A 13,165-nucleotide genomic window follows, 5' to 3' on the forward strand; every position below is an offset into this window, starting at 1 on the left:
ACCAATTGTCCCATACAACTGACAATGGTATTCCAAGAAGACTGTATCAGTACTCAACACCAGTCTTTGACCGTGGTTGGATCAGAATCAACAGGTTCATATATTTCCACAGGAGCCACGTAGGGTAAAGTAGCATAATCAGTTGTGCTGAGCAAAAGATGCCCTCTCAATTTCTGGGTTTGCATTTGTTGCAACTTATCCTTTTTAACAAGTTGTAGAGGGTTTCTAGAAACGACAGGAACTTCTCCAGACAAAGTCGAGGACGCTGGACCTTTCCCTTTGTCCAGTTGACTCTTGCCTTTGTCCCCTGACTGGTCTGGTACCTTCTCCTCAGTGACTGGCTTTACATGATCTTTCCCAGAACCAGTAGCAACTGTATGTTTGACAACTGACTGATCCGACACAGTTTTTTGAACAAGTTGCTGCTCAGTTTTACTTTTCTCAGCTTTCTTAGTGCTCACTGCCTTAACCTGGCTTTCTATTTGTTTCAAGAACTCACTGCTTTTTGTCAGTGTAATTCTTGGCTTCTTTGAACTGCCAGCTTCCTCTGCAGTGGCTTTCCTTTTCAGGTCATTGGAAATCGTTTGACTATCTGTTTCCTCGTCGTCTGAGGACAGTTCAATCTTCTTTGGTTCAGAAATGCGTTGATCACTCCAAGCCTGCTTTAACTGCTCATTAACATCTGCAGCAGTAGCCCAATACAAGAATTGCCAGACATACCATGCCTTGAAAACAGTTTGAGATTTCAGCTTGGCAGTCTGTTGGAGTACATTATGCGAGAGTATTTGACAAAGGTTGATATGGACTTGTGGATCCAGTATCTTGGCCAACAGCATAGAAAATAATTTCTCTGACACATACGTTGGGTTATTCTTAAGACTGACTGCTTCAACTACAAACCTGTAAACAGCGGAGGCTTCCAGTCCTACTACTGGAACTCCTTGAGCACTTGCCTTGCGCTTCTTTCTAGCTGTTTCATCCTCCATTAGAGCAATACTTGTTTGCTGCGCAGTCGCCACAGACGGTTTGGGCTCATTAGGCATCCGAAATGCAAATGCAATGGCTTCTGGTGTCACTGACACCTTCCTATTATTTATCATAGCACTGCTAGTTTCAACATCAAAGGAATCAAGAACTTGCTTAATGATATCTACATCAAAAGCAATCCTTGTAGCTTGCAACACAACTCGCAGATCCCAGAGTTGTAGCAGAGTCATTGCATGATTAGTAAAGACATATCGCTGGATTTTACTGTATGGAAGAACAGGAAGGCTTGCCTTTGCCTCAACAGCAACTATAGCCTGGGTTTCATCAAGAGTTTCCTGCATCTTCTCTGAGCGTTTCCTTCTACCCATACACTGTGAGGTCAACGACGATGAAACAGGCGAAGGCGAAGAGGACTTACTTGTGTCAAAGCCGTTTCCTAGTGTCGCTGGTAAGGCTATCTGACAGTCAGCTGTTTTGTCAGAGGTCGAAGTTTACGGCTGTAATGAAGAAACCTCGGAGCTCGGCGATGGCGAATGGTTGACAGGAGGAAAGCGTCGCGCAGGAGATTTATGAGGAAAAATGCTAACTCTCCTGACTGTTATACGTGTTCGCGCCATAAAAGCTCCACCACTCGCCGCTCCTAGGCAGTGTGTGCGCCATTGCAGTCGTGGAAAACATGCATTGGACAAGACTGCAACCCCCATCCTTGTAATAATTACCACTGGCATACCACTTGACTGTTGCCCACTTAAAATTTGGAAAATGTGTCTATACTGGTTCTGAACTGATTCCCACGCTGACTGGACCATACTAGTACTGGTTCTCAGGTCAGCCTGATCCGATTCTTGGGGTACTGGTTCTGAAGCTGGAACTGGTTGAACATGGAAAAGACCAAAAATGTATGATTTCGGTATCTCTTGATCAACAACCTCCAGTTCCTTAGTACCTTGTTCCAACCCAGTTTCTCTAGTCTCTGAATAATAAAGTTTGATCTTTGCTCCATTATATACTCCCGGCAACATCAGTCCAGATAAATCTTTCAATCTGACTGTGCCATTGGAGAAGACCCAATCGACCTCAAAAGGTCCTGCCCAGACAATCTTCAAATTCGGCTTCTTTGGACCTAATTTAGACTGATATAGAAGCACTAAGTCTCCTTTCTGGAATTCTCGGACTTTAATTCGGCGATCATGCCAGTGCTTCCTTCTTTGTTAAACAATCTCCTGTTCCAATATAGCTCTTTGCCTGAGTTCATCTAATTGCATCAGTTCATTCAGTCTTTTCTGAAGATTATGGTTGAAGTCTAATCCATACTTCACAGCCATTCTTAGACTGGGGATTACAAACTCCATAGGAACCACAGCTTCAGTACCATACACCATTCTGAATGGTGTCATTCCAGTAGTTACCTTATAAGTTGTCCAATAAGCCCATAGAGCAGTCTGAAGCTTCAAATCCCACTGGATAGTGAGGAGTAGATTTCCGATGCTTGACTTAAAGCATATCCAATAGTATTTCCATAGTATCATTGATAGAATGTGTCCCTTGATCGGTCACAATTTCCACTGGACATCCATATCGGCAGCGGACAATATTCTCAAACAGAAACCTTGCAGTTGACTTGGCTATGTTGTCAGGAAGAGCCTTAGCTTCAACCCACTTGGTAACATAACGAGTAGCCATCACGATGTACTTGTTCTTCCTGGGAGTCACCTTCTTAAAAGGTCCCATAAAATCTAGTCCCCATTTCATGAATACTCTCAATGGTTGTATCGGGATTAAGAGAGTCATGTCTGCAGCTGTTGGTCAACCCATTCTTTGGCATATGTCACAAGTTTTACAAAAGCTTCTAACATCAACAATCATTGTTTGCCACCACCGACCTGCTTGCAGAATCTTCTTGTAGGTCACTTCATTGGAAAAGTGTCCACCAGACTCGCCATTATGCGCTTCTGAAATAACCTGCATTCTTCCTTCCATAGGGACACATCTTCGAAGTATACAATCCACACCTAATTGATAAAGTACGCCTCCAATGATGGTAAATTTCAGACTTTTTATGATTAGAGCTTTCTTGTGATTCTATTTCCAATCCTCTGGAAAGGCACCTTGGGAAAGGAATTGATAAATATCATACCATTCAGGATCCACTGATTCTTGTGCTTCTAACTGAAATAAATCAGCATCCACTGGCTCATCTCTTAGAGGTGATTCTGAATATCCTTCTGTACTTCTGGAGACAAAGTCAGCTCCACAGTGGTTTCGGCCAGGCTTATGGAAAATTCTGAATTCAAATTCCATAAGGAACATCATCCATCTTATCAGCCTGCCTTGAATAATAACTTTGTTAATCAGAAACAAAAGAGCTTGATGATCCAAATAAAAATGGAATAACTTCCCCAATAGGTAATGCCTGAACTTCGTAGCGCTAAAAACCATTCCGAGGGCCTCTCTTTCAGTAGTCGTATAGCCTTGTTCATCTTGACTGAATCTCCGACTAGCAAAATAGACCGGATAGTCTATTCTACCATCTGGCTGAGCTAATATTGCCCCCATTGCCAATCCTGAAGCATCTACATGTACATGAAAAATAATATCCCAATTCCGCTGCCTAAGGACTGGTTTACTGGTAATGGCCTTTTTTAAATTCTGGAAACTCTCCTCACACTCAGCAGTCCAATTGAACTTACTAGTCTTCTTTGTAAGCTCATATAGTGGTACTGCTTGAGAAGCAAACTTGTGTACAAATCTTCTATATAAATTCACATACCCCAAGAAAGAACTCAAATCAAAAGCAGTTATGGGTGCTTTAGCTTGCTGGACACAGTGTATTTTGTCATTGGACATTTCTATTCCATTGTGGGAAACCACATGTCCCAGTAGCTGTCCCTTCCAAACTAGAAATACAGATTTGAATGGATTCAAACAAATCCTTTTCTCCTGACAGTGTTTAAAAACCATCTCTAGGAATAGAAGATGTTGTTCCTCATCTGAATAGACAGTGAAGTCATCCATGAAAATGGCGAGGAGCCGATGAAGAAATTCATTAAACATCTTCAACATACACCGCTGAAAAGTAGCTGGTGCATTACACAGGCCAAAAGGCATCACCAGATACATGAATGCACCCCACTCAGTGATGAAAGTGGTCTTAGCCCTATCTTCAGGAGCAATCTGTAACTGGTTATAGCCGCTATAACCATCCATGAAGCTATACATCTCATATCCTGCGATCTCATCAAGCAACATATCAGTAAAAGGTAAGGGAAATGGATCCTTAATGGTCTGGGCATTTAGTTTCCTATAGTCAACACAAACTCTTAATTTCCCATTCTTCTTAGGAACGACGACTATGGGAAATAACCAATCACTGCTTGCTACTTCCGTAATGAACCCAACCTTGAGAAGATTATCAATCTCCTCCTTGACCTTCTTTGCATAGTTGGGGTTCATCCGGTATGTTTGCAATCTGAGTGGCCTAGCATCCGGTTTCAGTGGTATTCAGTGCTGACAGACTTCAAGATCACTCCCTTCAAATCTGTATGTTCCTAGGCAAATACATCTTTATAGTTATGGAACATTTTCCGTGCCTTTTCCTTCATTTCCGGTTTCAGGTGCTTGTTGTCTTTGATCATTCTGGGATTTTCCTTTGATCGTAGGTTCCACTCCTCTACTTCTTGATCATTTGGAAGCAACCAATTTGGTCCGCCTCCTTTTCGTTTGGTCGATTCTTCAGCGTAGTCCCAAGAAGGTCCATTCATTTCTGAATCATTATTCTGATTCAGTGGATACTCTTAAGAACATACTAGTTCTTCCATTATACCAGTATTAGCTGGTTCCTCCATTCTTCCATTTAGCTGAATTGTTCTTTCCCCTGTATTGACTTCAGTAAACTGATCAGGGAATTGTCTCTTCTGCTTGTCAACTTGCTCTTTGTTCAACAGGACTACATTTAAATCAATTTCTGCCAAAGGAAATATGTTCATAGCTGCTAGCATTCGCTCAATTTTCTTAGCTCGATATTTCTGACACAACTCCTTCGGCCTCAGTTCCTTTTTCCAGCTCCTGGTGTTGTTGGTCTAGATTTTGATTTTGCCACTGGCCCCTTCTATGGTTAAAGTCTGGTTTGCGTAGTCATGAACAGCATGTGCTGTTCTTAACCATGGGCGGCCTAGTAGCATTCCATATGCTCCCTGCACATCCAAGACTAGGAAACTGGTTTTGAATTTCTCCTTCCCAACTCTTATCTGCATGTTTTCAATCATACCCGTCGCTTGTACGACTCGATGATCTGCCATTCTTACTTTGAATGGTGCTGGTTTCATGTTAGTGATACCCATTCTTTGCTGAAGATGGCTCCCATTATGTTGACTCCTGCTCCTCCATCCAGTATGATGCTTGAGAGAGGTTCCCACTGCTTCCTGACCTTGTAGTCTACCTGAATAAGTGGAACTTCATCATCCCGAACAACCATCAGGTCCACTGTTCTGGCCTCTGCCTCAGTCTTCCTATGTTGTCTGATAAAGTTGGCCACCTCAGGTAAGGTCTTTCTTATATCGTCAAGCTCTATAGTCAGCTTCTGGATTCTATCACAAATTTTCACATGAATTTCCTCTCGCTCCTGGTCAGACTGATTGTCAGAGATTGAAGAACTAGTGTCTTCACACTGCCATTCTTCTTTAGCAGTACTACTCTTTCCTTCCACTCCCATTTCATCAGCTAGTCCATGTACTACAGCCAGCATGGTCTCTGTCATGGCCGGTACTGACTGATCTTTATCAGTCGATTGGGCTGGTATCTTCTGAATGACTCTAGCTTCGAAACTTTCTGGCTGCTCTAGCAGCTTCTTAGCTAAATCCTATGTGATTTTAGCTGCTAGTTTCCGCTGCTATTGCCACTCATCTACCACCTTTTCTTTACCTTTGGCCTTCCAAACTTCCCTTTGTTAGGCCCACTTGCTGCTGTTAGGATTAAGTGGTACTTCTGAAATGTCTGGAATTTCTTCAATGATCACTCCCTTGCTCCTGGTAACTACTCTGACTGGGACTGCCTCTAGTGCCTTAGCCTCAGTAGCAGTCGTTACCGATGCATCTGGACATTGGGCTGCAAAATGACCATACTTCCCACAGGTATAGCAATTCATGCTCCTGGTCTGGAAGTTGCCTCTTCCTCTTCCTCTGCCCATTCCTGGTTGGTATCCGCCATGTCCTTGACCAATACCACTGGTACCTGGTCTCTCTTCTTGAGCTACTTTGATTGGTTTTGCCTTCACTGGTTCAGTGTAGGCAACCACTGATAGATCCTTTCCTTTCTTAAAATGGTGAATTTTGATGCCACAATTATTCCATAGGTGACCAAAGGCCTTGCAGTAGGTACATTGTGGACATTCAGTGGAGATGTGGTCCTTGGATTTACATCTTGAACACCAAGTCTCCATCTTCCAGACAGGCTGTCTTGTGTGGCTAATTTCTGCAATCTGCCTAGCCATTTCTTCAATTTTCTTGGTCCATGATCCCTTTTTTGATTTCTCCTTTGTCCGTTCATTGGAGCTGGTCTCGGAGCTGCTGGATGTTGCACTAGAATCAGAAGCTTCAGTAGTCGAACTACTGCTACTGGTCCTTCGCTTCTTGTGGCTCTTTTCTTTCTTAGCCTGTTGTTCCAGTTTTAATGCTCTATGGACTAGATCATTGAATTTCTTTGTAGGGGCTGGTACTTCTTGTTCTCTAAGATTTTTGCTTCTGAACCCATTCAGAAACCATGCCCCCAATCTCTTCTCAGACGGAGGTTCTTGCAACTGCCTGGTCAGTTCTTTTATCTTTTCGACATAGCTGTGGACTGACAAATTCCTCTGTTTGATCTGATCCAATTCACAGAGAATATCCTCATCCCCTCGATTATCGAAATATTCCAACCTGAAGGCCTTCAGTAATTTGTTATATGATCTCAGTTGGCATGCAGGGTAATGGTAATACCATTTCCTCGCTGCTTCCTTCAAGGTTTGTGGAAAATATTCCCCCCAATCATCTTCATCAATGTTTTTTAGTTCAGCATACTGCTCAAAAGCTTGTATGTGAACATTAGGATCATCCTTTTTCCCTCCTTTGAATATGGGAAAGTAAATCTTCAGGGAAGCGGTGTAATCATTTCGATTACTGCTGATCCCACCACTTCGCTTCTTGGCTTCAGAATGATGCTTGGGAGCCTTCTTGCAATTCTCAGTGTCAGCATCCCAATCAATCTCTGTCTCTGTCTCAGTATCAGTATCTTCTTTGTTTTGTATGCTAGAAGGATGGTGACTTCCCTTTCTGCCCTTGATATGCTCATCTCGCTGGCGAGACTGAGAACTCTTGGAACTCTTTGCCTTTCGTGCTTCCCGTTCTGCCCGTCTGCGTCGAGAATGACTGGAGTGCTGTGAGTCCTGCGCCTCCTCAGCCTGACTATGCTCCTCCTGAGCCTCAGTGTCAATCATTTTCTCTTGCTTGGGGTCAGACTCTCTTCCTCACTCCTCAGGAATGGGGTCCACACGATTGGTAGATTTCCGGCCACGATTGGACTTTGGTGCCATTGCTGAAAACTTCAACTGGGAGAAGAGTCTTTCAGTCAATGAGCTTCAGCTCTAGCCACCGTGATTGCCAAAATGGAATTGAAGCTGATCTCTTGAGAGAGCTAATTCCAGTGTTGAAAGATTTTAGCTACTAGTGTGGGAAGATTTCAGACAGCAGACTAGACAGAAATCAGAGAATACTGACATGTGGATACTGAAATAAGAATCAGACTTATAGGCTGGAATAAGATTCATATTCAGAAGACTGGTCGAGAAGTAAGTATCACTGAAATATATACCATGATTGAGATTACAGCGAATATGATTACAGAGAGAAAGTATAGCCGACAATACTACTACTGATGCTCAAGTACAATTATAGCCCAAAGCGCTAATACAAGTGATAACAATTGCAACCCGATAATAATGTAATGGGCCCTATTTATACACTTCGGTTTTACTGTAGTAATTACTCTAGTAATTACTAAGTAACTCGCTGCCCATCTTCTAAGAACACGTTCCCACATGGTGATTATCCAGCCGTCTACACACACACACACACACACACACACAGAGAGAGAGAGAGAGAGAGAGAGAGAGAGAGGAGAGTTTCATGCCATCTATTCTATCTGTATCTATTCTATCTGTATATGCCATTTTGTTGACCCTAAGGATTTTCTTTTTTGCAAACGGTGCGCGTGTGCTACATAGTTTGTAATAGAAATGGCCTAGGAACTTTGAGAATAGCGGAATTAAGAGAATTAGAGTGAGCATTTTTCGGAGATCACTTTGAGAACATAGAGGGTGATATTAATTGATGGTAGCAACATAGTACTTAATTAACTATGAACAATACTTTTGCAAGAGCTCGAGAGCATTAGAGAACATGACAATAGTTGAGGACCGGATTTACTTTGGATCCGGTCCCCCCTCCAAAAGGCGTTTGTATTATAGAATCTCCCATCAAGAGAGACTTGGTACAATACAATCTTTGTGTTCTTTGTGACCTTGGTGATGCTATGAAGATGGAAAGTTTCATGCATCACGAGCATAACATAAACTTTGCAAAAAGCATTAACTATCCCAAGCCTCAGTCCGAAGGCCTCAAACACTTTCGAAGGTGGATAGAGCTAGTGGGGAATGAGAATAGGGAAGAGGAAGAGGAAACATTCATAGGAGAAATAAATATTTCCTCACTTTTCATCACTCTTCTTGCTTAGCATATAGCATAATAGCATAGTAATGAAGATGAAGAAGATGGCAAGCTTAAGCACTGAATCATGGCTCTTGGTTGGATTTGCATTCCATAGCCAAGAGTGTTGGTGTAGGCTCTCCACTTCTCAACAAGCTTTGAGAAGGAGATGGAGATCATGCACTTTGCACTCCACACAATGAGAGAATGTGTGTGTGTGTGTGTGTGTGTATCCTCCTCGCATGTTTGGTCCACCTCTCTCTCTCCCTCTCTTGTATTATTTAATTATATCATTTGGACATGTGTCCTCTTTTTCCTCTTTTAGAGAAAGAACTTAATTATTTATTTTTATGCATCTAAATTCTCATTGGACCCCTTTAAAGCCTATCCAATAGGATTCAAGCACATCATGAGGGCCACATGTGGAGGATTTTGACATGTGTCTTTTATGCTTCTTAAGTCATTTGGTTTGAATTGAACACTTCCAGCACTTAGTCAATTAAGCATGAAAACTGTTTATGCCTCTTGAGAGTATATCTTTGAATTGAACACTTCAAGAACCTTAGTCATTTAAGCATGAGAATCACATCAAGCTTGGGCAAGGTTCTCACAAATACTGTAAGTACTTTAGTCAGCAAGCCGACAAGCACCTCATGCTTAGGATTCCCAACTCAAGGTCTGCCCTAGGTCAAAAGACTTTTTAACACTAACTTTTGGAGGTCTTTAATGAAGATAAATCTAAGGTCTTTTAAGATCCATTAGATGCACGTTGCTCTTTGATAGACTACCTCCTTTTTGGACCCTTATTGAGATATAACCATCTCTCCTCTTAGTCCCTTGTGCTGAGGTAAATTTAGAAGCACTTATTGCACATTTCTCTTTGGTAGACCGTCTCCTTTTGGACCCCTATTGAGATGCAACCATTTCTCCTTTTGGTCCCCCGTTGAGATAGGTCTAGAAGCACATATCTATATCCTAACTCTGTTCCCCTTTTATTTTCTCATATTAAATGATCAGTTTAATATGAGAAAACCATTTGAAAAAGTTAGATATTATATTTTATGACATTACCTCTCTCTTGAAATCATAGTCGTCCTCGACTATGAGGTAGAGACGATAAATCCTGGTCATTAGTCCATGTTTCTTAGCGGGTAGAGGATCCCTTTTTACACTACGACATTAATCCAGAATGGATGACTAATCCATTTGGTGCTCGGGAGACTTAACTGCCGCAAGCATTTCTATCTTTAGTCAATATCATACTTCCAAACTAGAGTGACAAGTTCTACTTCGTGTTTGGGAGACGCCGTCACCACAAACATGATCCTAAGCATGCATACTTCTTAAATTTTGTGCACAATAAAAGAAAGAAAATGAGTCTTATAAGACAAAAACATTGTTCATTTAAAATGTATTTTCATTTGCTCACTCTAGTGTAGCATTGTAAGCATTGCCAAGGTTTATATTATCCTTAAGCTAGGTTCCTTTCATCCCTCTAGCATATTTAAAAGGATAATCCTTAAACTTAACAAGATATCATTGGATAACGTTACCATTTCTTAGTACCTTGTCTTTGTGTTGAAGAATTGATTTGGGCTGCAACACCTCTTCTTGATCTTCGATCACTGGCGGGTCCTCAATTATTGGTTCTTTATTTGGCTCTCCTTTGTAACACTTGAGTAGGCTCACATGGTTAACATCGTGAATGAGCCAATGGATGGGCAACTTTAATTGATAAGCCATCTCATTGATTGGCTTAAGAATTTAAAAAGAAAGAGCCGCAGTATCTTTTTGTTGCTACTTTAGCATAATACTCTTGGTGGTTCATAGGATTCTTGGCCGTAGTATGCCTTAGATGATCCTTGAGAGACTTTAGCAAGAACCAATCATTTTTCTTAAAGGCTAAGGCTCTTCTATGCTTATTAGCAGCAACCAATTTTTCCTTTGCTATGAGATGGATATAACCTCTTTAGTCTTTGGAAAATATTCTTGTGAGTCTCGGCTATATTCATCTTCAACGAATATCTTCCCATGTATTTTAAGTAGTAAGGGACATTTGGATCTTCCCTCTTTAACCTCTAAAGATGCTTTTCCTATAGAAGTATGTACAATGTCATTGTACGCATATTCTATAAGAGGTAGGTACGTCTCTCATTGAGAACGTTGATCTACTTCCATGGCATAGGATTTTATGGTAGATTCAAGGATCATTAGATTAGTATTTCACTTTGGTCATCCATTTGTGGATGATAGGATGAAAGAGAAATTTAATCGACTTCCTAGATTCTCAAAGAGACACTTCTAGAAATTACTGGTCATTCTAGGATCTTTGTCCAACACTATGGATGTTGGCAAGCCATGATACTTGAAAATTTGATATCTAAAGAGGGTTGCCGTTTGACAGGCATAGAGTGTGTTTTCTTGTTAAGCCTATCGAGACTGAAACAATCCAAGTTTCTTCCCTCGATCAAATTTTAATTTTTGGTATAGCACACATTTTGAAACATTGTCTTGTATGTTTACTTTTCATGGTAAACCAGTAGAAATACATTTCTACTCCTCGAAGACTAGATTATGGAATCCCTATTTGCCCCACATAAGGAGAAGCATGGAATTCATACCTGAATTTCTTATTGTATGGGTGAGTAACGCATAGTCTATTGCCGTTTAGAAGATAACTATCCTTCAAAGTGAATGGTTCTTTTTTCTTTCCTAATGCAAAGGCAGTAATTACGTACTTAAAAGTTTCAGTTAGTAGCATACTCATCTATCATAAAAGATAGATCATTGTGAGTTGCTATAGACGCCACATTTACCCTTGGCCATTGTGAAAGTGCATCGACCACTTGATTGTGCTTAGCAATGTAAGCAGGGAGGACATCACAAATATTACCCTGCATGGCAAAGGTCCAAAAAGCTCAAGAAGTTCAAAGAGGGAGGAAAGAGTATCTCTTTCCTTACCCATGATGGCACCTTTGGTGCTACCCAAAAAGTATTGTCTGTCATCCAGCAATTTGATGCGGCCTTTGGAGACAAGGGATTCATGGAGTCCTCCAAGCTATGTTATGTAGCTATGCAGTTCCAAAAATTTGCTCGTCAATGGTGGGCTAGACTTCGTGGCAACGGCGAAGCCCCAAAGACATGAAAAACTCTACGAGTTTCCATCAAGAATCAATTCCTTTGCAAGTGATGCAAAGGACAAAGTGCTTATTGAATGGCAAAGTTTGAATCCTCTCCCCCATGAGTCTATCCACAAATATGTGGACAAGTTTTGGGATTTACATCTCAAGGCTACTGTCTTTCAAAAAAATAGACTTCGCTGAGAAAAATCAACAACTATATGTGAGATTACCTGAAGAAATGGTCGCTTATGTCAACTCCCAATGGCCTGGTTCTATCACGTAAGTAATCCACCACACTATGGTTGATTCGCGCATCAATTTCCATTAAGAGGCTAAAATAATTCCAAGCCCATGGAAACAAAGATCGAAATGAAGCAAAGGGGAATCAAATGAAGCATGGCTTCCAACATGAAGTTCCCTGAAAGGAGAATCTACTTCACCTACAGAGAAAAGATTATGTACATACGTGCTAATGAGTCAGGGAACACCATATCCTTGGTAATACGCTTGATTTTGATAAGTCCATGAAAAGCTCTACTTTTGCATATATGATTTTTGTTGGAGAATTTGTAAATGATTCCAATGGCTTCACAAACAAGAAGCAATAAAGAGAATCAAGAGGAATTAGAGGTGTGTAATTTCCCAAATGGATTCCAAGATGTTTTCATTGATGACATCCCTAGTGAGCTACCTCCAAAACAAGGGATGATGACCATGCAATAGAGCTCCTACCATGAAGCTCACCGCCTATTAAACCTCCCTATTGAGTTTCACAAGCTCAACAAGAGGAGATAATGAGGCAAGCGCATGATTTCATGGAAAAAGGGATAGTGAATCCTAGCTCCTCTCCATTATTTTCACCATTACTTTTAGTGCAAAAGAAAGAAGACACATATCACATGTGTGTCGACTATAGATCACTAAATAAGATCACTATCAAAAACAGATTTCATCTGCAATGGGCCCCTCAAATTCTCTTGAGGAGTAGAAGTGAAACCTCCAAGTAATATTTCAAGTTGTGAGAAAGAATAAGATTTTCATTAATCAAAAGAAAAGTGAATAGATTCAATATTTAGGTCACACTATCCCTAAAGATGGCACCCGTATGGATCCAACAAAGTTAGAGGTAATAAAAGGATGGCCTAATCCAAGTAAACTATAGGAGGAACGAAGCTTTATAGGTATATGTGCATACTATAGATGCTTCATAGAAAAATTCTCGCTAATAGCAGGCCCATTACATGAGTTAACAAAAAAGAACTTTAAGTGTTCATGGACCGCGAAAAGTGCAAGAAGATTTTGAGAAGCTTAAGTAGAAGC

Source organism: Adiantum capillus-veneris, chromosome 11 (genome assembly GCF_014529385.1).
Source record: "Adiantum capillus-veneris isolate H3 chromosome 11, ASM1452938v2, whole genome shotgun sequence".
Taxonomy (NCBI): Eukaryota; Viridiplantae; Streptophyta; class Polypodiopsida; order Polypodiales; family Pteridaceae; genus Adiantum; species Adiantum capillus-veneris.